The 27,672-nt window shown below is 39.2% G+C and overlaps 2 protein-coding genes across 10 annotated transcripts in view; one reads left to right on the top strand and one right to left on the bottom strand.

Moving 5' to 3' along the window:
* LOC134226865 (probable multidrug resistance-associated protein lethal(2)03659) overlaps positions 1 to 16,498 on the bottom strand; it is a 73,147-nt gene extending 56,649 nt beyond the window's left edge. Inside the window, exon 1 of one of the 3 annotated variants that reach the window (XM_062707917.1) lies at positions 16,262 to 16,498. The gene's annotated coding sequence lies outside the window, so the exon portion shown is untranslated. Of the gene's footprint in view, positions 1 to 320; positions 340 to 15,659; positions 15,787 to 16,261 lie in introns of those variants that run through there. The other 2 variants (XM_062707925.1, XM_062707935.1) reach the window with 2 other exon arrangements.
* The window catches only part of LOC134226876 (multiple epidermal growth factor-like domains protein 10), a 447,567-nt gene that overhangs the window by 349,239 nt on the left and 70,656 nt on the right, over positions 1 to 27,672 (top strand). The gene's annotated exons all lie outside the window — the stretch shown is intronic.

Genomic DNA, 27,672 nt, shown 5'->3' with positions numbered 1-27,672 from the left:
CTTAGAATTCTTTTTTTTGTCCTTTATTTAAGAGATTTCCAGCCCGAGGCTCATTCATCTCTAGGAATTAGGAGGATGATGATAGTCCCACTCCCAATCATTATCTGTTAGTTCTCTGTATCTCGTGTGGGCATCAGATGCAATTAAAAATTTTAACAATCGGCCATTCCTTTTGACTTTTTGTCACAAAACCAAGAATCAAAAGTTCAATTTTTGTTCTAAGTTCATGAATCTTTAAGCATGTTGTTCAGGGGTTGAGGAACATCCGATGAGATTTTTGATGATTTGTAATCGCTGAACAAAAACTCAACAATTCTTACCGTTTATTTAATTTAACTGCTGATGACTAATTCTACATAGCATGGCAGTTGTCGTTTTCAATATACCTAAATCCTATAGTCATAGTAAATACGAAATAATGTAAAAATACAATACAAATTGGCATATTTAATTGCACATTTTACGTATACAATTCCTACGTCTACCCTCGGTAATGTCTCTAACATTACCCACTGCTCGGTTTTTATTCATCATTAAGGAGAAAAGCCAAATAAATTAGATCGCCAATTAATTATTTTTGTGGCCAAGGTATAAAAATCTTAAATATAAACAACACCGGCGAGCCAGTCTAATTGCCAGCTAAACACACTTATATTCATTACGATTTATATTTGCATAATCACGAAATACGAGAGAGCATAGCAAAGTACCGTTGTTCAGTGCATTTCCTATTTTAGCTCATTTGATCCTTATTAATAGTCGATCAGAACTCCTATATTCGCATACATGCTGCAACGGATCAAAAAGGAAAAAGAAATTAACTTTGCTGTTGCTAAAATATTCGATCTTTAAATTTGTAATCCCCATATTCAAGTAGACCATTATCAGTGGCTTATTTACCTCTCTTATCATTTACTTTTTGTTTTATCGACATTCATTCCTGCACTGATTTACTGCACCTCACGGTACTTTATACGACCGTCTTCGAAATTATTAATCGCTTGGAGCGTAAATATGTGTATTGTGTACTGTGCTGTGTTGTGTACCATTATTGCTATTAGCTTTATTAACGAGATTTTCATTACAGTGCTGTATCTTGAAATAAACTCAACTAAGACATACAATTATTCCAATAATTATGAATGACCTTGTTCGTGAAGCAAGGATGGGTAAATTCCATCCCGTTTATTACTTGTACCTCTATCCATCGTTGCTCCAATTTACAATAGAACTAAGCTTGGTCGAGAAAGCGTTAAGCAATCGAGATATAAAAAAAACGCTCGTTGGATTTTAATTGATTCTTAATCACGAGAATTTTGGACGTTTATCCGATTCAACACGGATTTTTTTTCGTCGTATTTCAACATAAATTTTGGACATATTGCTTCAAAGACGGTTGCAAGCCACAAAAAAGTTGAAATATGGGGGGAAATAATTTTTGTGAGATCTTTCAGGGCTTCCAAACCTTCCTTGAGTTCAGATCTTGATGATCTACATAAACAACAAAGCGTTTTACGGGGCCTCAATCCTCATATAAAGTTGGCAATGGACAATGGTACTTGAGACATAGATGAAATATTTTTATCAAATCTCAGTGTTACCAGAACATCAACGGTACTCCAAACTATTCTTGAGTTCAGATCTTGGAGGTCTACAAGATCAACAGAGTAATTTATAGGTTCCCGAGCTTGTGTGTTAGTTTCAGAAGCACCATGGGACATCATTACACCAGTATATACAAAATACATTATTCCCAGAATGTTTACGGTACTCCAAACAATTCTTGAGTTCAGATCCTGGAGGTCTTCAAGACCAACAGAGTGCTTGATAGGTTCCTGAGCTTGTGTGTTAGCTGTAGAAACCGCATTAGACATCGTTTCATTAGCACTTCAAAAATAAACATTCCCAGAATAGTTATGGTACTCCAAGCCATTCTTGAGTTCAGATATTGAAGGTCTACAACACCAATAGAGTGATATGGAAATGCTAATATCATCTTCCAAACTTAGACGTACATGTTCATGATAGAATTAGAGGCGAAAGTATAGAATTGATAGTTCCGTTAGGATACGGCAGGCATGAAGAATGTTTTTATAGAAGTCGATTTGAAAGCGAGCGGAGGGCAATATTTGTGATGGCACATATCGCACGACCTTCCATCTGCCAAGCTCCCGTATGAAGGGGGAGGGAAGAATATCAGTGTGCAAGCTGATATATCTCCACTGGCCAGTGAGACATGTACGTCTAAGTTTGGAAGATGATATTAGCATTTCCATATCATTGTAAATCGTTTAACTTCACGTAGAAGGAACACACTCAAACCATAAATTAGTGACCAATAGAGTGATTCATACGGTCCTGAGCTTGTGTGTTAGTTGGAGCAACCCCATGGGACATCATTACACCAGTATATACAAATCACAACATTCCCAGAGTTCCAAACAATTCTTGAGTTCAGATATTGGAGATCTTCAAGACCAACAGAGTGATTCATATGGTCCTGAGCTTGTGTGTTAGTTGGAGCAACCCCATGGGACATCATTACACCACTATATAAAAAATCAACATTTTCAGAATATCTAAGGTACTCCAAACCCTTCTTGAGCTCAGATTTTGGAGGTGTACAAGAGTAATTCAAAAGGTTCCCGAGCTTGTGTGTTGGTTGGAAAAGCCCCATGGGACATCATTACATCAGTATATAAGAAATTCCTGCGGTACTCCAAATCATTCTTGAGTTCAGATATTGGAGGTCTACAAGACCAATAGAGTGATTCATAGGTTTTCAAGCTTGTGTGTTATTTGGTGAAGCCCCATGGGACATCATTACACCAGTATATATAAAACACAATTTTCCCAGAATATTGACGGAGCTCAAACCATTCTTGAGTTCAGATCTGATTCAACGGCTACTTAGTTTATGTATCAGTTACAAAAACCCCATGAGACATCATTACACCAGCATATGAAAATAATAACATTCCCAGAATATCTACGGTACTCCAAAGCATTCTTGAGTTCAAGTATTGGAGGTCTAGGTTCCCGAGCTTGTATGTTAGTTTGAGCCCCACGGGACATCATTACACCAGTATATACAAGTCATAACATTCCCAGAATATCTACAATACCATACATAAGCTAATCCAACTCATAAAAATAGTTGAGACATCGAAGATCTTCGTGTTGATCGATTTGAATATTAAGATCTGTACTCAAGAACAGTTTGGAGTGTCGTAGATAATTAACGAATTCTGTGATGTGTCTGTAATTGTGTTACGAGGTACCGTGGAGCTATTCCAACTCATAAAAATAGTGGGGACATCAAAGATCTTCTTGTTAATCGCTTTGAAAATTAGGATCTGAGCTCAAAGACAGTTTGAAGTGTCGTAGAAGTTCAACGAACTCTGTAATGTGTCTATGATGGTGTAACGAAGTCCCGTGGAGCAATTCCAACTGATAAAAATAGTTGAGACATCGAAGATCTTGTTGATCGTTTTGCATATTAAGATCTTTACTCAGAGACAGTTTGGAGCTATTCCAACTCATAAAACAAATGAGGACATCGAAGATCTTCATGCTGATCGATTTGAATATTAAGATCTGTACTCAAGGATAATTTGAAGTGTCGTAGATGTCGAACGAATTCTTTAGTTTGTCTGTAATGGTGTAATGAAGTATCGTGGTGCTATTCCAACTCATAAAAATAATTGAGACACCGGAGATCTTCATGTTGATCGATTTGAACATTAAGATCTGTACTCAAGGAAAGTTTGGAGTGTCGTAGATATTAATCGAATTCTGTGGTGTGTCTATAATGGGGTTACAAGGTATCTTGAGGCTTCATTCATTTATTCATTTTTCATTTATTTAGTCTACATCTAAACGCCGTCTCGTACCTGCCGGATCGGAAGCGAACACCATCTTTGCAGGGTTGCTGTCCGGCATTCTTGCAACATTTCCTGCCCATCGTACCCATCCGGCTTTAGCTACCTTCTGGATACTGGGCTCGCCGTAGAGCTGAGCGAGCTCGTGGTTCATTCTTCGCCGCCATACACCGTCTTCTTGCACACCGCCAAATATGGTCCTAAGCACCCGCCTCTCGAATACTCCGAGTGCTTGCAAGTCCTCCTCGAGCATTGTCCATGTTTCATGTCCGTAGAGGACAACCGGTCTTATAAACGTCTTGTACATGACACATTTGGTGCGGTGGCGAATCTTTTTTGACCGCAGTTTCTTCTGGAGCCCGACTTCCACAGATGATGCGCCTTCGTATTTCACGACTGACATTGTTATCAGCCGTTAGCAAGGATCCGAGGTAGACGAATTCCTCGACCACCTCGAAGGTATCCCCGTCGATTGTAACACTGCTTCCCAGGCGGGCCCTGTCGCGCTCGGCTCCGCCCACAAGCATGTACTTTGTCTTTGACGCATTTACCACCAGTCCAACTTTTGTTGCTTCACGTTTCAGGCGGGTGTACAGTTCTGCCACCTTTGCAAATGTTCGGCCGACAATGTCCATGTCATCCGCGAAGCAAATAAATTGACTGGATCTGTTGAAAATCGTACCCCGGCTGTTACACCCGGCTCTCCGCACAGGCACAAAAGTCCATCACCTTGTCTTAGTGCCCGGCGCGATTCGAACGAACTGGAGTGTTCGCCCGAAATCTTCAAACAGTTTTGCACACCATCCACCGTTGCTTTGATCAGTCTGGTAAGCTTCCCAGGGAAGCTGTTCTCATCCATTATTTCCATTATAGCTCTACGCGGTCTATATTGTCGTATGCCGCCTTGAAATCAACGAACAGATGGTGCGTTGGGACCTGGTATTCACGGCAATTTTGAAGGATTTGCCGTACAGTAAAGATGTGGTCCGTTGTCGAGTGGCCGTCAACGAAGCCGGCTTGATAACTTCCCACGAACATTCATTCACTAATGGTGACAGACGACGGAAGATGAGCTGGAATATCACTTTGTAGGCGGCATTAAGGATGGTGATCGCTCGAAAGTTCTCACACTCCAGTTTGTCGCCTTTCTTGTAGATGGGGCATATAACCCCTTCCTTCCACTCCTCCGGTAGCTGTTCGGTTTCCCAGATTCTGACTATCAGTTTGTGCAGGCAAGTGGCCTGCTTTTCCGGGCCCATCTTGATGAGCTCAGCTCCGATACCATCCTTACCAGCTGCTTTATTGGTCTTTAGCTATTGGATGGCATCCTTAACTTCTTTCAAGGTGGGGGCTGGTTGGCTTCCATCGTCCGCTGAACTGACGTAGTCATCTCCTCCGCTGCCTTGACTTTCACTGCCTATACTCTCAGCGCCATTCAGATGTTCCTCGTAGTGCTGCTTCCACCTTTCGATCACCACGCGTTCGTCCGTCAAGAGGCTCCCATCCTTATCCCTGCACAATTCGGCTCGCGGCACGAAGCCTTTGCCGGATGCGTTGAGCTTCTGATAGAACTTGCGTGTTTCTTGAGAACGGCACAGCTGTTCCATCTTTTCGCACTCCGCTTCTTCCAGGCGGCGTTTCTTCTCCTGAAAAAGGCTTCCGTCTATAACGTTCCACGTTCTGCCGGGTACCTTGCTGTAGCGCGACCGCCCGCGCTGCGTCCTTCTCCTCCAGAATCTGTCTGCACTCTTCGTCGAACTAATCGTTCCGTCGACTTCGTCCCATATACCCAACGTTGTTCTCCGCTGCGTCGTTAATGGCTGTTTTGACTGTATTCCAGCAGTCCTCAAGAGGGGCCCCATCGAGCTCACCCTCTTCCGGCAACGCTGCCTCGAAATGCTGCGCGTATGCAGTGGCGACATCAGGTTGCTTCAGTCGCTCTAGGTCGTACCGTGGCGGTCGTCGGTACCGAACATTGTTGATGACGGATAGTTTTGGGCGCAGTTTAACCATCACCAGATAATGGTCAGAGTCGATGTTAGCGCCACGATATGTCCTGTCGTCGATAATGTCGAAGAAGTGCCGTCCATCAATCAGAACGTGGTCGATTTGTGATTCTGTCTGCAGTGGTGATCTCCAGGTGTACCGATACGGGAGGCTGTGTTGGAAGTAGGTGCTGCGAATGGCCATATTCTTGGAGGTGGCGAAATCAATTAGTCGTAGGCCGTTTTCGTTCGTCAGCCGGTGGGCACTGAACTTCCCAATAGTCGGTCTAAACTCCTCCTCTTGGTCAACCTGAGCGTTCAAATCTCCTATGATGATTTTGACGTCGTGGCTTGGGCAGCTGCCGTACTCACGTTCCTGCTGCGCGTAGAATGCGTCCTTATCATCGTCAGTGCTTCCGGAGTGTGGGCTATGGACGTTGATTATGCTGAAGTTGAAGAACCGGCCTTTGATTCTCAACCTGCACATTCTTTCATTGATCGGCCACCACCCGATCACGCGCCTTTGCATATCGCCCATCACTATGAAAGCTGATCCCAGCTCGTGTGTGTTGAAGCAGCTCTGGTAGATGGTATGATTACCTGTAAACGTTCGCACCATTGATCCCTTCCAACAAACCTCATGCAGCGCTACGATGCCGAATCCACGGTCCTTGAGCACATCGGCGAGTATGCGTGTGCTCCCGATGAAGTTGAGAGATTTGCAGTTCCACGAACCAAGTTTCCAATCGCTAGTCCCTTTTCGTCGCAGTGGTCTTCGCCGCTGGTTCCGGTCCGTACTCTCTTGTTGATTGTTCGATGCTTATGGTTTTTTAAAGGCTGGCTTGCAGGGCCTGACACCAAACCCCCTAAATTTCCGGTGGACCATTCCTCCTTATTTCCGGTGGACCATGGTGGACAGTTTCACCTAGAGTCCCTGGCACTCGGACGATGATCAGCCGCCCCTAACATGGAGAACAGACGCTGTTGTGAGCCGATCCTGACATGGAGAACAAACGCTCAATAAGATTTGCACCTCCGAAGAGGAGCAAACCCCCCCTTCCCTGTCAGCATACGACCATAGTTCCCACCGTGGTTGGATACCCGATCTTCTCTAAGGTTGCTCGTATCCCGGCCAGCACCACGGGGAGGTAGGGATAGGAATTGCTGGGTAAGAGTCTAAGGACCGCGAGATGGGGTCTATTTTATTCCTTCGGGTACGCGAAGTACCAATGGTACGCTTTACGATTATTAATATCTGTACTCAAGGACAGTTTGGAGTGTCTCAGATATTGATCGAATTCTGCGGTGTGTCTGTATGGTGTTACAAGGTACCTTGGAGCTATTCCAACTTATAAAACTAATGAGGATATCGAAGATCTTCGTGTTGATCGATTTGAATATTAAGATCTGTACTCAAGGATAGTTTCGAGTGTCGTAGATATTGATCGAATTCTGTGGTGTGTCTATAATGGGGTTACGAGGTACTGTGGAGCTATTCCAACTCTTAAAAATAGTAAGAGGTTTAGAGTATCGTAGATATTGAAAAAGATCTGTTATACCACTGGTCAGGCGCAGAATTTTATCATTAAGCGTTTCAATTTCGATTATTTAACAAGAATATGGTAAAGTATGGTGTTGATTCCTAAGAACATAAAAATTGCAACTCAAGGTTAGTTTGGATGCTCTAGATCATCGTAGTGCCCATAACCTGACCTGTGCAATATTTTTTCTGGATGGAGCAGTTAATTTTGAACATTTTTGCTGAAGAAAGTAAGGTCTCTCTCTCTTGAAACTGATTTTTGACAGCTGATTTTCGTCTTGGGTCATATATGGCCCCAGTGCTTCGTTTGTCATTTCAAGGCAGGGACAGCGTAGTCACCCGCCCCGCAGGGGGAGGGTCGAAAGACCATTCCTAGGTCCAACCAAAGGACCTCCAATTACGCAACTTTAAAATTTTAAGGGTGAAATCCATTTCTCAATAAGGCTGAAAAAATCTAGGGTCCAGATTGTGAATGCCCTCTATCAGGTCCAGGCGGGTGTCCACTTATTAGAGCCGCCAAACGCTCGCGGAAAGCAGAGGTGAGCTCCGCGAGCTGGAAAGGCTACTTTAGAAGAATTCGGAAGTTCTCTACGGTCAAGTTTGCTCGATCAATCAGACTTCTAAATAGCCGTCCCTCTCTTCTCGTTGAGTGAATTGACCTTCCTCCATAATTCTGTTATCTGTGAGGAATTCACCTGATCGAAGAACCCCTGCCATTGCATCCTCTAGGCGTTTTTGATAGTGTTCTAACACAGTCGATACTTCTCTCTACAAAAATCTCCAAAGCACCTACCTCCTGAGTGCTCGAAGGGCTATTCTTTTAGCTTTCATCGACCAACATCTGAGGGCTCGATGCTGGATTGTGGGGTAGTGATTGCTCATTATTGAAAATAAATCAAGAGGCTCCGAAGCATTCTTTAAGGAGATTATAGATTGAAGCCCGTGGTGAATTTCAAATTTTTTATCTACATACATTTTTTTTTATCTACATACATTTCCAAAAGCCCAAATCTGGCGTAATAGTTTTCGTACAGTGCCGAAACTCAAATTATGATTATTCAGCATAACTAAGCAAACGATCTACCATTATTTCAGCCCCATACGCGTTATAGTTCTTTCATCTCGTGCTCTTGGAAGAAATATTGGAAAAACACGTGGTTTACAAAATGGCCGATTTCTGGCTTTATTATACAATAAATCACCTTAAGCTAATTGCTGAAAAATTACTTCCGCTGCATATAGTTTATCCTCAAACGGAGTTCTAAATTCGGATCTTCCAATCATTTGCAAGGTAACATTAATTAAGTTTCATTACTGAGACTGCCGTTGGAAGCGAGGACTAAATACGATGAATCCTTAATTACCACAATTTTATTGTTATAGCTCGAAAAATGGATGAAGCTAAGGCTCTGTTTGGAAGATCTTACACCGTAACAAACTACGTCAAACTGATCTACCGCGTTATAGAATAACACAGTTATTATGCATGTTTACCAAATGGGCCAAACGGATCGCTTTTTTCAACCGATCCTATAAAAGATATAAATCATTCAATTTTACGATTCAATGACCCAGAACTCTTCGGCTGAATCTTTGGAGAATCCAGGAGATTATTGCAAGTGAAACTCGTGAAACCGGTAGATGCCCAGTCAAACATATTTCTGCAGTGTTTCCATTTCAAACAAATAATTGGAACTCCAGGGAAGAGATCTGTGCTTAATCTCGTTACAGAATTTCTGTTCCATTTCATACAAAATTTAAGGAAGTCTAGAAAATCTAAGAGCGAAGATAATGTCTATTTTCTAGCATTCCCACGGGATCTGTCCTCAGAAGAAACTATCTGATAAAAAAAAATATTCAACATTTCAATAAATATCGAAAGGATACCTAGTACATTTTTCATAAATAATTAGTAGTAACAGGAGGAATATAGACGAAACGAATTTCAGAAGTTAATTTTTCGGAAAGGAACGATTTCAATAAATTATAAAAATACCTCGTACTCTGGAATAGATCCTGAATTGGCTAAGAAAATATAACTGGGTCAGAAAAGTAAAGATATAATAGTTTTATTTTTTTAACAACAAATTAAACCCTAATGAAAATCCAATAGTCAATCTTCTCTGTCTACTAATCCACTAAATACTGTACTATTTTTTGCGAATATCTATATCTTATATATGTCTGGCCAGAGTAAAATACCCAGAGTATTTGCAATACAAGCCTCTGTTTTTTTAGATGGATATCGGCAAAGAACTACTAGCGTTTGCCCGAATAAAGTGCATAACATAAAACAATGCAAAAAAATTGTATTCCCTCAAATATTACTGATTGCTGCATTTAAAATTTCAGATTCAAACGAATGTTCCAATGCACAGAATTTTGCGGCTTGATTTGTTTACGAGAAAGTTTAGATCATTACTAGGTAATCCTGAGTTTATTGACCAAAGACTAGAAATTTATTGCAACATCAACGCGATAGTAGCGATACCCCATATTACGCCCAATTAAAATGAGTAAGAGAATACACATACCTATCCATTCCAATTAGTGCTCGCCTAAACTAACAGCCCCCAAAACACAAGTTTTGTTATATTTACTAAGCGTTTCCATCGAAACCTATGATGTTTCTACCAAGCATAATTACTATCTTATACAGAAACCGTAACTGGGTGTGTACTGAACGAGACGAGGTGGTTGACCATGTGCCCTTGATGAGGGATTCCCAGTGACCGAAATAGATCGCGCGTACGTAGAATAGTTTACAGTTCAGACGCGGTACGCTCACGTGTGTTGTTTAATACAGCAATCGACGAAACACGAATCGTTGTTCTGAGAGTCGAAACGCGGATGAAGTTGGACAACTTGCCATCAAGAAATTACCTATAGGGGAAATCGCCAAATGCTGAACGGCTATTTTTTGTTGAACGCCCAATAGAAATGCACACGTGCGTCTAACAATGGCCGTTCAACATTTGCCGAATTACCCTAAGCGAATTAAACTGGATCCAAATAATATTATTCGCGTAACGCTGTAGGGGGCACAAAGTTGTTGATTCATTGAGAGCCAATTTTGATCCAGAACCGCAATCAGTAAATGATCTCTGAGTTCCGAGTTTAGTTCACACAAATAGGCTCAATACTAAATACATATGTGCAATTGTTATGCGACTCAAGATCTATGAGATTCGATAAATATAACTGAAAGTTGTTCTCGATAATCCATGATTTCTTCTATTATTTTTTATTGAAAATAATTATAAACAAAATATATTCCTCGTCAAATCGTTTGTGAAAAGTTTCTCTCTGTACTGAAACATGCATGTTTAGGTCTCGTCGTTACAAATAGTCTTAACACTGTAATCATGCTAAATCTAATATTCATAGAAATAAATTTTGCTTGATGCTGTGATATTTTTAGCGCTTTTTCAAAGTACCTACGAATGAGCCTTTTTTGCCCCACGATGCTTAAACGATTGCATTTGCCATTTTAATAATCCTCCTAAATTTTTAGCAATTTTGGATGTAATTTGACTGTGCACACGTCATTTGAAGTTTGTATGGAAATTACTGTGAAAACTGCCCCTTATGTGGAAGACCGTTCCGTGAGGTGAACTATTAAAATTTAATCAACACATTGCCTCCACAGAATACTTATCCAGCTGAAAGGCAGTTGTTGTTGCGAAGCGATTTCTCGTTTGGAAGCAAAGTTATGAAGAAAACAAAAATGCTCATTATTGATATTGATGTTATTCTTTTACGTGTTAAATTGAATTTCCCATGATTCAGTATTTCCTTAATAAATTTTCTTGCGAGCATCAAATCGTTTTGCAACAAAGACAACCTGTTTCCTTGTAAAATTTCTTATGTTTCCGATGTAGGGGAAGAGGTTCGGTAGAGGGCACCCTTTTGTCTTTGATCCATAACTTTGGCCCTAGTTGATCTTATGCCGACATTTGTATACTAATGGAAAGCTAGACTAATAACCTTACTACTAGCGAAAAAAATTATTTGATTTCATCGGTTTGAAAAAAAAAAATATTGACAATTTTGCAAATTTGATATTTTTGGGCATTTCAATTTTGTGGTTCGGTTGTGGGCACAATTGAAAACATAGATAAAAATAAAGAAGCGTGAATAAAAACCACCCATATTTAAAGAAAGGAATAATTCATTCATTCTAATAGCCAGGAGGCACTAAAAAATCAGATCTATACACCTAGCAGTGATGATGCCTCCATCGGTGCATTAGGGAGGATATTGAAAAAAAAGATAAGAAAAGTCTAAAATAGCACTTTAGTTAAATAGGTTTCAATTTTTCAATGATTAATGTTTCTCACAGTCAAAAAAAATCCTGATTAATCATCCTAGCGGTAATAGTGCCTTTCTCGTTCATTTCAATAATTAATATTTTGGCCAAAAATGCTGATGCCATAGTCCGATCTGACCAATTTTCAATAGGAAACAATAGGACAGGATTTCCCGAAAAATGAAACTTGTTGCAAGAAAATCAGTCAACGATTTGTTCCAAAAAGTGTGGATATAATAACTAGACATACCCAAAGAACAAAAATATGAATTAAACTCATTATTTCAATCAATTTTGTCTAAATAATTATAAAAACTGCATAAAAACATCATTTGAAATAAGTTAGGGGACAACTAAAATGATATCGAATGATTTGTCAATAAAATAAGGGTGCCCATAACCGAACCAATAAAGGTGCCTACAACCGAATTTCATAGCTTTTTTGGAAAAAGAAGAAAAAATTTCGCGCTAAAATTTTAATGACAATCGTCATTCAGCCTTAAAATAGATTAAATTTACTGTATAAATATGCATTGGAAATCACTTTTTGGATTACAGCACTTCAATTTATGACACTTTGAAAAAGGCCAAAAAAAACTTTCGTGTTGTTTTTTTCGTGAAAAAAATGATTTGTTCCTAGTTCATAGAAGCTGCTTTACATCCTCAATGTGCACAGTCCGAGAGCTCTAGAATTGTCAATGGTCTATACGGTGCTGGCCTTGTCCTTACGTTCTTACGGATATCAAGGAAATGATAATGCAGTCACTGGCTCACTGCAAGCCGAGAACACCTCTGAACTCCCCATGAGCTCATACGGAAGTTTGTTGGAATTGTGGGGTTAGGCTATTTATGCCAGAGGTTAATTTGGGTTAGCAGATTGCCAACGTGATAGGATGGATATGATTTTTTATTCCTATTGTATGCAGAAACGAGCTTCTTCCAAAAAAAAATCCAATTCTAATAGAATGCCAGAATCGTTAAGCTGAAGGATGGATATATAACGCAGAACAGCGGTTGTCAACCTTTTTCGTGAGAGGTACTCCTTCGAACTTTCGCATTAATTGAGGTAGCCTATTTTTTTCTTTAAATGAAAATAAGCGTAAACCATAATATATGAAAAATGGACATGCAGACTAACGGCATATATGGCATAGAAAAGGTTCTGAGTCTCTTGAAAGAAGCCTTTCGAGTCTTTAGATACACCCATTAGTTTCACGTACAGGTTGCTATAATTTGCGACATGTGCACAGATTGCATTAAGTAAACGGCAGGCCCTTGTATTAGGTCCCCGGTCACGAGAAAATTAGAACTAGTTAAGTGTTTGAGGCTTCCGAGCCTCTTGAAAGGAGGCTTCCGAGCCTCTTGAAAGGAGGCTTCCGAGCCTCTTGAAAGGAGGCTTCCGAGCCTCTTGAAAGGAGGCTTCCGAGCCTCTTGAAAGGAGGCTTCCGAGCCTCTTGAAAGGAGGCTTCCGAGCCTCTTGAAAGCAGGCTTACGAACCTCTTGAAAGGAGGCTTCCGAGCCTCTTGAAAGGAGGCTTCTGAGCCCTCTTGAAAGGAGGCTTCCGAGCCTCTTGAAAGGAGGCTTCCGAGCCTCTTGGAAGGGTGCTTCCGAGCCTCTTGAAAGGAGGCTTCCGAGCCTCTTGAAAGGAGGCTTCCGAGCCTCTTGAAAGGAGGCTTCCGAGCCTCTTGAAAGGAGGCTTCCGAGCCTCTTGAAAGGCGAATTCGAAGCATCTTGAAAGAAGGCTCCCGAGCCTTTTGAAAGGCGAATTCGAAGCATCTTGCAAAGCGGCTTCTTGAAAAGAGGTTTCGAAAACCTTTCACAGAAGGCTTCGATGCATCTCGAAATAAGACTTCGAAGCCTCTTGAAAGGATACTTTGGAGGAGGCTTTGATATTGATTGATATGCGTTTGATCATGTTCTTACTCGGTGTGCAGGTAGTTATTTGATCTTGCTTGGTGGTGTCGAATCATAGCTAGTTAAAATCGTTGTGTAAAAAACGACATGGTCGCATCGCTAATCAGAGTGAATCCAGATCCAATGAAGCTTACTTGTGGAGACGCAGAGGTAAACACGGGCTTGACATAGCAAAAATATTCTACTAATATTCCTTCCTTGTTCCTAATTACAAGGACGTGGCCAGCGCCGTTATCGATCATTTGAATATTTGATTCACTAAAACTTGCACACTGAGAATACTTGAATAATCCCAGTCAATCATTCAGTTGATTCTTTGTGTAATTTCACTGATTCTGATCAATCACGGAATAGCAACCATAGATATGTGTAGTCAGTTAAAGCTAAGCTAATTTGTCCCGGTCTACCTTCACTTCTGTAAAATTGTGGTCGAGAAAAGAATCAATCTATCTTCAATAATGCGCTGTCCCAATCCCTAACAACAACAAAACCAAAATCAGAATCAATAGAGAAAGAAATATAGCAATTTCTTTTGAACGACCCATTACTTAAATTCCTGCGCCGAATCTGGTGTCATAAATCATTATCACACAAATTACTATATAATACCCTTTCTTCTGCAGGTGTGGCTGTGGCCCTGAAAAGAACCGTTTTGGTGTAGTAATGGCCTCCAAAATGCATATTGCATCTAGAAAAGCTTTCATCATAGAAAAGCTTACAATTAATAACTGAGGGAATGCTAACAGAGTACTAAGTTTAAAAACAGGCCAAGTTCCAGTTGAAATTTACAGCCATTGAAGTAGTAGTACTAGTATAGTAGTAGCCTATGCGGAAACGGCTTCCAAAAAATACTCAATCGAAAGGCTTTTCAACAGATTCTTAGACACATGCTGCGCGTTTACTGTAGCGACCTCAGCTTATTCCAATCGCTATTGGTCGTACCATCGTCGTAGTGACACGACGGGTCCTGTCGCCGTTAATGCTACAGAACTGCCACCCATCAATTAGAACCCCTGGTCGATTTGTAATTCTGTCTGTTTATGCTGTTTATACCTTTACGAAAGGCTGTTGAACTACATTCAGTATTGCTGCAAAAAGCCATATTCTTGGAGCCAGCGAAGTCGATTACCCGCATTACAAGAATGCAAACATCCTATACACTATACAGGTATAGTAAGTAAAGCTTGCAAACTGTAAGGTGTTATACAATATAAGAATCTTGCAATTTCTCATATGCCTAGTTATTATACAGATTTTGGCAGATTCTGAACTGTAAGAAAATCTGACATCCGCTGGTTGGGTGAAGTTGCACATTCTGTAATTGATCGGCCACTACCCGATCACTTGCTTCTGCATAACGCTCATCACAACGAAAACAATTCCTAAAGGTCGTGCGTGTTGCCGATTTTACTAGGAAGTCAATCAGCCGTTGAATATTGTTTTCACCAAGATCCACTCACTCACTATTTTACTCCTTTTACACGAAAGCCATGTACACAATCGTCAAGCATTTTTCCACACGGTTTTCAGAATTCAGGAATATGTATTATGTAAAAACCACAAACGTTGCTCTGTCATTATTGCAATTTTCAAACTGCAAGTCCACATTATATTTGTTCATAGCCATTAGTCTGTATCGAGGAAATTGAAAGACTTAGTACCCCCTTCTTTAGGAACAGTTTATTGTTGTTTTCTCAAAATTTTGTTCTATATATCACTAATTCATCGCAGTCAAATTTCATCTAACTCCATAATTCGAAATATTGTTTTTTCTATAAACTGATTCAAACATTAGTCTTACTTCTAACGGTGGTGATGAGGCATTTGAATTTCATAATGATTATGGCATTTCATTTTATGGTTACTGTCTAAATAAGACAAGTCATAAAACCTGACCAAGACCAATTCACATTTTGTATATCTCATCTTCCACATTTAAATACACCTTTTGGCAAACACTTCCAAAATGATTAAACGCTTCATTTACACAATCGCTTATCTTTCAACGGTTATGACACTTCTTCGCTTACTCTTTTCGGAATCTGCGATCCCAGTTAGAGTTTCCTCCCATAATTTGTGCGCATTCGCACAGAATAAATGTCTAAAACAATAACAAATAAATTTCATTCAATTACTAATTTGACCACCCAGCATCAGTATTCACAACACTCATTCGACAAGTAAGTTTGAAACAGACTCCACTCTATCGCGATGTTCGTCACATTTCCTCATGTGTTTTCATTTTTCGTCCATTTCATCGCGACCGCCAAACATCAAAACATTGATAGTCACTGGCAGTTAATCAGAAAAAAAAAAAGTTCACTGTCAACCACTGCCAGGGGCAGCAATGCGACCGAGCGGAGACGTCCGATGATAATCGAAATATTGTGAGCGTTTAATTTTGTTTTCCCAACCATTCCATCAAAATGACCATCATCTCGTAACGTCATTTAGCCATGCGGGACACAATCATCGATGAAACTAGACGAATCAAATCAATTGAGCGTAATTGACCCACACGTTAAAGTCTCTATTTCGCGTATAACGTTCTTCCGAATTCGCGCATCGATATGGTACCAATGTATGGAAGCACATGCTTTTCCGAATTCCTTCCTCTCACTCCCACTCTCACCTGACGAATTTCTCTCGGAAAATTCAAGGTGTATGTCGACCATAGGCAACTATACACTTTGCGGATCAACCGCCGCACACTGTCCCCACACAATTGTCAAATGAACGCGCAAATACGAGGAAAAACTATACGCGGATGTCAAAAAATACGCGAAAACCACGCCGATCATTACAAACAACTGAATCGCGAATGTGCTTTCCTGTTGCCTCCTCGCGATGGTGACCGGTCAACGCGAGTCGCCGCCGTAAGTCCTTGCACTGCAGTATAGGAACCCTACGCTCCCATGAGAGAACCGCTCTCTCAACCTGACGGGGAGCGCATCATTTTGATAAGAAGCGCTCTCCCACCACGGTCGGTTCGCGGGATCGTGCACGCGCGCACAGAATAGTGGTGATTAGACTGACCCAGGTTTTATGAACGAGGGCGACATCGCCTCATCACGCTATCCCTGACATTCCTTCGATGATGGAATCACATATGAGAGCAAGGTTTGAATTGTTTTTGTTCGCAATTTATACAAGAGTGAGAATACTCATGAGGGCAATGCTTCCTCCGATTGTTATGTGGAGTTATGTCACTTTTACAACCGTTCAAACATGTACATTTTTGCTGGGGTGCCAAAAAAATACTCTTGAGTTTCTAGCTAGACGCATTTGATATCGTTTTGAAGGAAATTCAATTCAAATTTTACATTTTGTGGGTCAGTCTAGAGGTAATGTACTGGTTAGATATCATGTCATTGTAGTTTGTATATACCAGACATAGGGGAACATTTCCCATTTTAATCTCACTATTCACAAATTTATTTCATCTCAGGAGAAAAAAAAATCTCATCTCAAAAAACAGAAATAAAGCAACAATTTCATTGGTTCTTTTTATTTACATGTGTACTCACTGCTGAAAAAATCACAAATAAGAAACAAATAAAACCGCTTTTGATTTCTTTGTTTTGAATTGGACGAATATTTGGCTTCAAGAAGATGAACCAGAACGGTTACCCTAATGTAAGCTAGCCACATTTTGAATGGCTTCAACACCTTTTATATATCCAACACAGTTTTTTATCAGACCTCATATCCTGCAGGAGATTGAGTACATTGCTAATCATCATTCATGATACCTAAATTCAGCGCTATGTCGAAAACGCTGTATGGCTTCAAATAGCCAATTCAGTTATCGGCTTCTTCTGATTCAAATTAGCAATACAAATAATGTAATTAACATCATGCAGCTATCTACACATTGCCAATAGCATACAGAAGTATCGTTCATCTAAACAAACTTTTGTTTTCGAATTCCTTTACCAATTTTTAGTATATGTCGATCTACCAATGAAAAAAAAAACTATGTAATTCCTTATACAATTGACTTCATCTTATTGAAATAAATAGCTAATGATACTATGATTAAGATAATCATCATAATTAATAATCATATATATACACTTCCATGTGAAAAAGACACAATTTCTTGGGCTGTCCATCATAATCCAGCGCTTCTATTCCTCCTTTCTCATTTTCCATTTTTTTTATTCAAAATATGAAATACTTCATACAAATAATGTGCTTTGCAAGATAAGCCACAAGAAACAAAAAATGTTTTAAAATTAAACAGCTCATTACTGAAACGATTTGTCAGTGATCCTTTTCATTATGTATATACGAGCATAGTTCATGGAGTGTGCTTGGTTTTTCCCTTGGCAACGACCCCAGCATGTGCTGTGAGGTAAAACCTATGTTGGTGTAAAATTCCTACCGAAAGACTGGTAGGTAGCAAGGTTGAGCATATTCGCCTCACTAAAAAACGGATGTCGCATTGCAGTATGGAAAGAAACGGAGATGGCATGTACAGTAAATTCTCCTTTACTCGATATTGCCGTGAGACATTTCAAAGTAACCCATAATTGTTAGTCTAACAGCATCAATGCATGGAGAACATTTGATTTATTTCAGTAAGCATACATAGAAATCATTCATTTTAATATTTTGTGAATTAAATCAAATTCAAAGATCAAAACAACGAGTGTGTGTTATTTTCGGATGAATAGTTGAATTGAATGATCTGCAAATGCAATAGAAGTAAATATTTCGGCATCGCAAACAAAAAATATGTCATGAAATGTTTTTTTTCGTTTCATAAACCTATCAAAATATATCTACTGAGAAGGAATATACTGTAATAAAGTAATGAATCCAAAATATGACGGGAGAAAATGTTAACCACGAATAGTTGGAATAAAAAGAACGGCCTGCAATTAGAGGCAATTTACTTTGAATATACGATGATACCATCATGTATAATAGTAGGGGACGATATGTTCCAAACGCGACAGACGAGTGAAACGAGCTTACCGCTTTATCTAAGTGATCAATTACGATGTCGCAAAATCCGAATTAGATACCGTCAAAATAGATTTGCATGTCTCCAAATGTAAAACTTTTTTTCATGATATGTACAATCGATATCATCTTATTACTAGAAGTTAGTGAAGAAAGGATGACGTTATCAGCAATTCATAGAGTTGCTTTAAGGGCGCGTATTGACCAACTTTCTTCTAAGTGACATGACAACTATTAAAAATGATTAGTAATATAGGAAAGCATGAATTACAAAAGTGACAAGTAAAACTTATTGATTTAGTGGAGCGAGAAGGGGACAGACTATTATGCAAAATGATGGAGGATGACCATTGAGCTGTTCTTTGGTGCAATCAGTCGTATGGGAAAACGTTATTTTTGATCTGTTCAAGAGAGAATAAGCACACAGAACAGACATCTTTGAAGTAACTGACTTAAACAGCAAATTGTCGCTTTGGAAAAAGGAAACTAGAAACACGTTACTTCCTGAATATGCTTTTAGGAAACTTATAATGGAAATTCCCATTGGGCCGTGTCTTCCATAGAAAACAGTGCGTCATTGAGAACAATCAAAACAAAAACAGATGGAATACCAGAGAATACTAGCGTCTCGTGTGTTTGGTCAACCTTAAAAGGAAAATTTCAATGAAAAATTAGACAAATGAATGCTAGAAACATTTTACAATACTGCCTAGAGGCCTTCTAAAATTTATATTCACTTGAAGATTTGTAGAAAGACATGAGAGAACAGCCACAGAAGTTCAAAGCTATTTCTTCTGGGTGTCGTGACTTTCCTCCGTAATTGTCGTGACTTTACGTCCGTCCTTCAGCGCAACCGTTTCAAAACTGACTTGATTCGTATTCACTCTGCATACACGCTCAAATAAGAATACTTAATTCCATCTATTCAGACCAACTTTCGAAATGAGCTGCATACATTTTTGCTCTACATCATACAATCTCTACATTCACCATCTCCTCTACTCTTGCCAATTTCCTCAATCTAAATCTAAAGGACGTACTATATACTTTTGAGTTGAGTTTTCCAAGTTCAAAACATCCTTCCAGCATCAAAATCAGAAAATAATGAACTTTTTCCAACACCCATATTTATACATTCTGACACTCTATGACTATCAGTTGCCGATTTTGTTCATGCCTTCTTGGGTTGAGTGTTCCAAGCTCAAAACATCCTTCCAGCATCAAAATCAAAAAGTATTCGAACTATTTTTCAAACCCTTATTTACACATTCTGACTCTCGATGACTGCCGATTTTGTTCATGCCTTCTTGGGTTGAGTGTTCCAAGCTCAAAACATCCTTCCAGCATCAAAATCAAAAAGTATTCGAAAAAATTTTCAATCCCCTATTGACACATTATGACTCTCGATGACTGCCGATTTTGTTCATGCCTTCTTGGGTTGAGTGTTTCAAGCTCAAAACATCCTTCCAGCATTAAAATCAAAAAGTATTCGAACTATTTTTCAAACCCCTATTTACACATTCTGACTCTCGATGACTAACAGTTGCCGATTTGGTTCATGCCTTCTTGGGTTGAGTGTTTCGAGCTCAAAACATCTTCCCAGCATCAAAATCAGAAAATATGGAAATTTTCTATTAATTTTTATTTTACGCTCATAGTTACACATTTTAACTCTCAATAGCTAACACTCCAGAGTTGCCTTTTTGATTTGAGTTTTCTAGACTGAAGGCTTTGATTCATGTATTTAAAACTGACTCTTTTCTAACCCCCGAGTTGGATTTTCTTGACCCAACTAGGTCCGATGGCGTATTCAGCTACCGACCCACTCCAAAGTTGGATTTTTTTTTTGACCCAACTAGGTCCGATGGTATGTCCAGCCACCGACCAACCCACTCCAGAGTTGGATTTTCTTGACCCAACTAGGTCCGATGGCGTATCCAGCCACCGACCAACCCACTCCAGAGTTGGATTTTCTTGACCCAACTAGGTCCGATGGCATATCCAGCCACCGACCAACCCACTCCAAAGTTGGATTTTTTTGACCTAACTAGGTCCGATAGCGTATCTAGCCACCGACCAACCCACTCCAGAGTTGGATTTTCTTGACCCAACTAGGTCCGATGGCATATCCAGCCATCGACCAACCCGCTCCAGAGTTGGATTTTCTTGACCCAACCATGTCTTATGGCGGTTTTAGCCATATATCAATAAGAATAAATCATTGTTTATATTTGCAAAGTTTTCGAAGTCATCATCATAATGTCCTGCATAGAAGATATACTAATCCAGCGTAGCCTACACATAAGCAAAACTAAGGTCAACTAGGAGAAATGCGGTTAGTATGGATTATTTTTCAGAGTACTTAATATCAATGGTCCTTCAACTTTCTGAATCATACAAAATCAGTTTTAGCTTTCTTTATAAATAACACAAATTTCAAACTTGTTATTCTACTTTTTTTATTATTTGCGTTTTTGTTGCATAACAATCGAAACGCAAAAACAAATTACCATCAACATAATTCTCATGTTCTTTATCCATTTAATAATAACAATATCAATATCTAGGAGTTTCGAAGAAACACCAAAATTTGCTTGTACATCTCAATATGTGACCTTTTCGATGATCTTTTCACGCCGCTGCCACCGTCAAAATGAATTAGCTCGCTCCCTCATGAAAATTTTCAACGCCGCCGAATTGTTTTACCACGCCGATGGCTATTAAACCAGTAGGTTAACGAGGATTCGTACATTTTGTTAAAAGATCATTTTTACTGGTAAGTTTACCCTATCGGAATTACATATTTAGAATTACATATATAGTCAAGTTCATATTACATTTATCTACTTCCAAGTATGCAGAAATTATTGGATGGCGACCTATCCCAACTGTAACTAGCATCGAGCTAAATAATTTCCGAATAACGCTGCTCACACAACGAGATTACTTTTGACAGACATTGAATTGTTTTGACAGATGTCTTAGGGAGGCGATTCAAGTATGACGTCCACTACTTTTTGAGATTTCAAGCCCTCTCCTCTATCACACTTTTAGGTACACCTTGTACATGTTCTGTTACAAAATCGTAGACTCCCTGAAACATGTGACATCATTTTTGAACGACCCCTTATCGGCCCTATTGATGTCTTCGGTGTTTGGTCTGAAATAATTTCAGAATTTCATTTAAAATTTCAATTGTTACTTCAATTAATAATTTGGAAACACAAAAAAATATTTTTTCTTAAGTGTTCCCTAGACTCGAAATTTCTTCGAGAATATCTTCTGGATATCAAGCGGGAAATCCACTCGAAATTATTTCAAGATTTCATCCAAAATTTTCTACAGTGATTCAAACAAGGAGTTCCTTTACGAATTTCTCCAGAAATTTCTTCAACAACTATTTTAGACTTTTTGTTTCACAATTCCTTCAGGAAAACTATTCGGTAACTAAACAGAAATTTCATAAAACATTCTCACATGAATTCATCCTAAACTTTCAATAAGGATTTCAACCAGAAATTCCTTCACGATTCTCTTCAGGTACTTCTTCAAGAAATCCTTCTTGTTCCTTGACTTGTTTCATGGTACTCCTTGGTACTCCATCTGAAGGATTATACCAAAGCAGTTCCTGAAAGATTTTTTTCTGGGTATACCTTAAAAAAATCCAGGTGGAATTCCAAAATATATTTCCTAAGCAATTTTCCGAGAGATTTCTTGAGGAATATATTGAAAGTTTTATAGAAAAAATCTTGAAGTAATTTCCGTGGAAACTACCTGGAGGAATTCGTAGAAGAAAAGGCAAGAGAATTTGTGGAAGAATTTACACAAACGAAGTGGAAGAACCAAGAAAAAATAGGAGACTTTCAGAATAAATTTCTGTAAAAGTGTCTGTAGGGATTTTCGGGAGAATTTTATGTATATATAATTTCCAAAGAGTTTTCATGTGAATTCCATTTCTAGAGAAATTTGTACAGATGTACTAGAAGAATTTCCTAGGAACTACTAAAAAATACCAAAACGATTTTAAATGGAGCTTCTGGAAGAAATGTTTTGGGAAATACCTGGAGGTAAATAATTCTCTGAAGGAATTCGCAACTGAAATTCCAATTCCTAGAAAACTTTTTCTTGATTGATGACTTGTAAGGGAATTCAGAGGGCAAAAGATGTTTAATTTTGTTAAGTTTGCCATTGTAAGGTGTTTTTATGAGATATTGCGAAAAAAGTTGGGAGCGATAAAAGGGTGTGAAATGTTGCCACAGCAGATTCGATGGATACGGGAATTGACTGATATCCCATCGTTATTAGCTGGTCATTGAACAATTTCTCGCAAGGGCAACTGTTGTATAATTGGTAATACGTCCGTGTACTTAACGGAATAGTGTGGGTTCAAGTCCCACCGGCAGCCGAATCTTTTTTCGCAATATCTCATAAAAACACCTTAAAATGGCAAACTTAACTATGTGTATCAAAATTAAACATCTTTTCCTAGAACACTCCTTGAGATATTTCCGGAATAGAGTTTCCATTTCCCGGCCATTTTTGCTGTCCCGGGATTCGGGATAAAAATTCTTGTATATCCCGGGAATTTTCGATGTTTTCAAAATATTATTTTTTTGTTTTGAAAAAGTTCATATTTTAGAAAGGCCAGATGATACAGAATTCAAATTAAAACTAAATTCAATTTCAATTTAAATCGATACTTGGTTTGACTTCAAAAAGTATTTGCGTATTTCAATAGTATTTGCGTTTGTTTCGGAAAGTAGGGTTTCTGGAACAAATGTTCGCCGAGTTCGAAAAGACTCGTTCGCTGTCCATCAGTGTAGGCTTGATTGTTTGTATTATTGGATTTAGACCATTTCTGAGTTTTCATTCAAGCAGCTATTTTCTGTGGCTGCACTAGGTAGTGTCAAACACCTCGCTGTAGACGGAAGATGTGCAGTGGAATTGTACTGGGACCATAAGCTCACGAGTCACAACGAAAACACAATAGTAGGGTTCCCTATAATCCATTGCAGGTTACTGACTGATACTTCTACCAGTATTTACAGCTCCCCCTATTCATCAACAGGTTATAGGCCCAGGAATGGTTCCAGATCTACAACTTAGTATCGATAAACTAGTCCCAAAGACTTTATCAAAGACCAACTAATTAAGTAACTAATCTTTGACGTAATCGCAGTACGGGATCCATGAACCGGTTGTATAAGTCGCATGGGGCCGTGGGATCATGAATTAACTGCGTTAATCATGGGTAGCGTCTGACCGAATATATCGGAACAGGTCAACAAAAGTCTAAGAAGAGCTTTAAGTCAAAACATTCAGAAGCTGGTCAGCAGAAGTCCAGAAGGAACTCGGACTCAGGCTGTGTAGAGAAGTGCTGAAATATGTATCAGATAGTGTGCGACTCATCGATGTAGACGGAAGATAAGCAGGAATTATACACCAGTTAGATGTATCTGCTCTTTTGTAATATCAAGGAATATTGTTAGCTATTAGCTATAAGAGAGCTGCAGTTGCTGGCAGAAGTATCAGTCAGTAGACCGCCATAGGGTAAAGAAAACTCTAGTCTTGTGTTTTCTTTGTGAGGGAGTTCCCTTGGCGTTGGGCGTTCAATGCAAATAAAAATTGTGAGCATACACACTATTAGTAAGCCTGAAGTAAAAAAAGATTTTTTGTCCCGGGTATCCCGGGAATTTCGGGATTTCAAAAATAATATCCCGGGAATCGGGAAATCCCGAATTTTCCTAAATCCCGGGATTTTTCGTCCCGGGATGTCCCGGGATGGAAACTCTATTCCGGAAGAATTCCTGGAGGTGAGTGGGTTAAAAATTCTGTGAGATACAAATGGAGTTCAGTGGACATTTTTAGAGAGTTCTCGAAGTAATTTATGAAGAGTTCTTTGCTGAATTTCTGGAGGAACTCCAGAGAAAATTTCAGGAGAAATTCATGGAAAAAAAAACTTCGGGACTATTTGGTCGAACGCACCAAGCGCCAACGAAAAATTACCGATTTTTCTGCTCAAACTTTCGGTTAGCAGATTTAATTGATCACAAATCGTATCGGATATCTCTCAACCCCATAACTGAGGATATCCTACTGCAAATGTGCGCTTTAATTGATATGAAACTATTTCCGTTGTCCTTTTACGAACAAAATATCACAAGTCAGTCGAAAAGCCGCTTGGTGCGGTTTGGCTGAACCCCGACCATTTGTAAAAAATAAATAAATATTCTCCCTTCCTAGAGGAAGACACGGGGAAATGTCGTAATAGCACCTTTGGAATTTCTGGACTCCACAAAAAAATTGCTTAAGGAACTTTCGAAAAAAAATCTTGCAGGAATCTCCGGAGGAATAATCTGAGGGACTTCCGGGCGAACTCCCTAAGGAACTTCTGAAGCAATTCCTGGAGAAAATTGTGAAGAAATTCTTGAAGAAACTTCATGAGGAAATCTTGGAGGATTTTTTATTGAACTTTTGTAGGAATTCAGGGAAGAACACATGGAGGAATCTTCCGAGTAATTCCTGGAGAAACTTCTCAAAGAACTCCTAGAGAAGCTTCCTAACTAATTTTTGGTGGAACCTTCGGAAGAATTTCTGGAAAAACTTCCGGAGAAATTCCTCGAGAAACTTGTAAAGGAAATCATGGAGGAACTTCTGGAAGAAATCATGGAGGAAGATGAATTCTTGGAGAAACTTTTGAAGTAATTCCTGGAGAAGCTTCCGGAGGAATTTTTGAAGCAACTTCTGGAGGAATTCCTGGAGGACCATCCGGTGCAAATCCTCGAAAAACTACCGAATATTCTTTAAGAAACTTGAGGAATTCTTGGAGGAATTTGTTTGAAACTTTAATAGAATTTCCTTAACAAGCTTTCCAACTAACTCCTGGAGGAACTTCCGGAGGAATTCCTGGAGAAACTTCCGGGGGAATTCCTGGAGAAACTTCCGGAGGAATTCCTGGAGGATCTTCCGGGAGAATTCTTGGAGGAACTTCCGGAGGAATTCCTGGAGGAACTTCCGGAGGAATTCCTGGAGGAACTTCCGGAGGAATTCCTGGAGGAACTTCCGGAGGAATCCCTGGAGGAATTCCTGGAGGAACTTCCAGAGGAATTCCTGGAGGAACTTCCAGAGAAATCTCTGGAGGAACTTCCAGAGAAATCTCTGGAGGAACTTCCGAAGAAATTCGTGGAAGAACTTCCGGAGAAATTCGTGGAGGAACTTCCGGAGGAATTCCTGGTGGAGCTTGCGGAGGAATTCCAGGAGGAACTTCCGGAGGAATTCCTGGAGAAACTTCCGGAGAAATTCCTGGAGGAACTTCCGGAGGAATTCCTGAAGGAATGTCCAGAGGAATTTCTTGATGAACTTCTGACCGCACAAAACAGAACAAAACACCCGGTGCCATGTCCGATACAAATAATGTTCAATCACGGACTCGAGACACAATTGAGTAGTTCAAACGCAAAGGAGTGTAAGTGACAATAACATAACACATGGAGCATTTTCCGATAAAATTCATCGTCACACAAACACTAACGACATCTGTTATTTACACCGACTTTGGCAAATCACGAACCACAAGCGGTCGATTGGCCAATTAATGATTATTTGAAGTAATCAGTAAATCAGTGAACGATGAAGTAATGTCGAGTATTACGTCTGTTTGTCTATGATTGATAGAACCAAACACCCGGATGTGGTGAAAGTTCTGCAACTATAACCATCTGGATCTAGCGAAAGCTCTGCATCCGAAACGAAACACGATCGATCGCGCTCTCGAAAATATCTTGAAGTTAGAAATCAAAAACTTGAGTTTCTATCAACTTTTACTCATATTCAATCTTCAGTGTTTTAGAGTTTCTTTTTCCGTTTCTTATCTCGAGTGTGCCACTGAGACTAAATATTAGACCTATATCGGATAATAAATGCACCGTAAACTTGCTGTTCAGAAGGTTGTTGTCTGCACTTTACGCTGCTGCTGGCTGCCAGCTAGAAGTGAATCGAAATAAACAGTCCGTACCTTTTTGAAATGTTAATTTTTTTGCGGTGATTCTAATCACCCAGCAAAATGTGCATCCTTTCTAATTTAACTACCCGCGGAACATGCGAATTATTTATTTATTTATTTATTTATTTATTTATTAACAATTACCATATAGCAACATAAATAATCACATATTGATGTTCAATGCTTATGCTACTATGCAACGTCTAATACCAATAACTACATACTGAATAAGATGTTTAGATTCCGCTTAAATGAAGAAAAACTTCTTTCGCGCCTATGATTTCTAGGTAAATCGTTCCAAATTCTTATTACGAATTTACGAGTGCAAACGAACCACCAACTTGCTCCGCCTGGGATGACGAGGTACAGAGTTGCTTCGTCTGAATAGATAGAAGATGCAACGCAAATGAACGCAGAAGGCAAGATCAGAATATGTAGCCGCAGTAATAAATTTGATTGTAAATCAAATGGCATGTTATATTGATAATTAGATCGAAACTTTTGTATTGTGTTATTATTGTAATTAATAACACATTAGATTTGTGGCTCCGCAAAGAGTTTTGTTGCACAACTGAGTCTATCTATATTTTTTCTAGATTAGGCCGTTACAAATATTTATTTAACTTTTTGTCTTACTAGTCTCCGAAAGGTCAAGGGTGGGGGGATAATAAATAATAAATATTAAAATGAAGAAAATCAAAAAAAACTCCTCGGATTTGTTGAAGAATGTTTTGAAAATCCTCAAAATTATCCGAATTTTATTTTGTTGCCCACTCAAAATATTATTTTTTGTCAAAAAAAATCCGGTGGGGGGGGACAAAATAGTTCTTAAATATTTGTATCGGCCTTATTGCATACACTTGCTAGAACGAGTCAAAACATGGTACAAGTTTGGTGGAAAACTCTTGGTACAAGTTTGGTGGCCCTATTTAAAAAGTATTTAGATTAGTAATCGGTTCATTGAATATGTGTAGACCATCTGTTTAACTCATGTTTGCAAACAAGATTGCATTTTTCCTGTGACTTTTTCGTCCACAATCTCGTTAAAAGTGGTTCTCACGACAAAGACG

The sequence above is a fragment of the Armigeres subalbatus genome, chromosome 1, assembly GCF_024139115.2.
Source record: "Armigeres subalbatus isolate Guangzhou_Male chromosome 1, GZ_Asu_2, whole genome shotgun sequence".
NCBI lineage: Eukaryota > Metazoa > Arthropoda > Insecta > Diptera > Culicidae > Armigeres > Armigeres subalbatus.
This window is presented reverse-complemented; position numbering and strand designations above follow the sequence as displayed.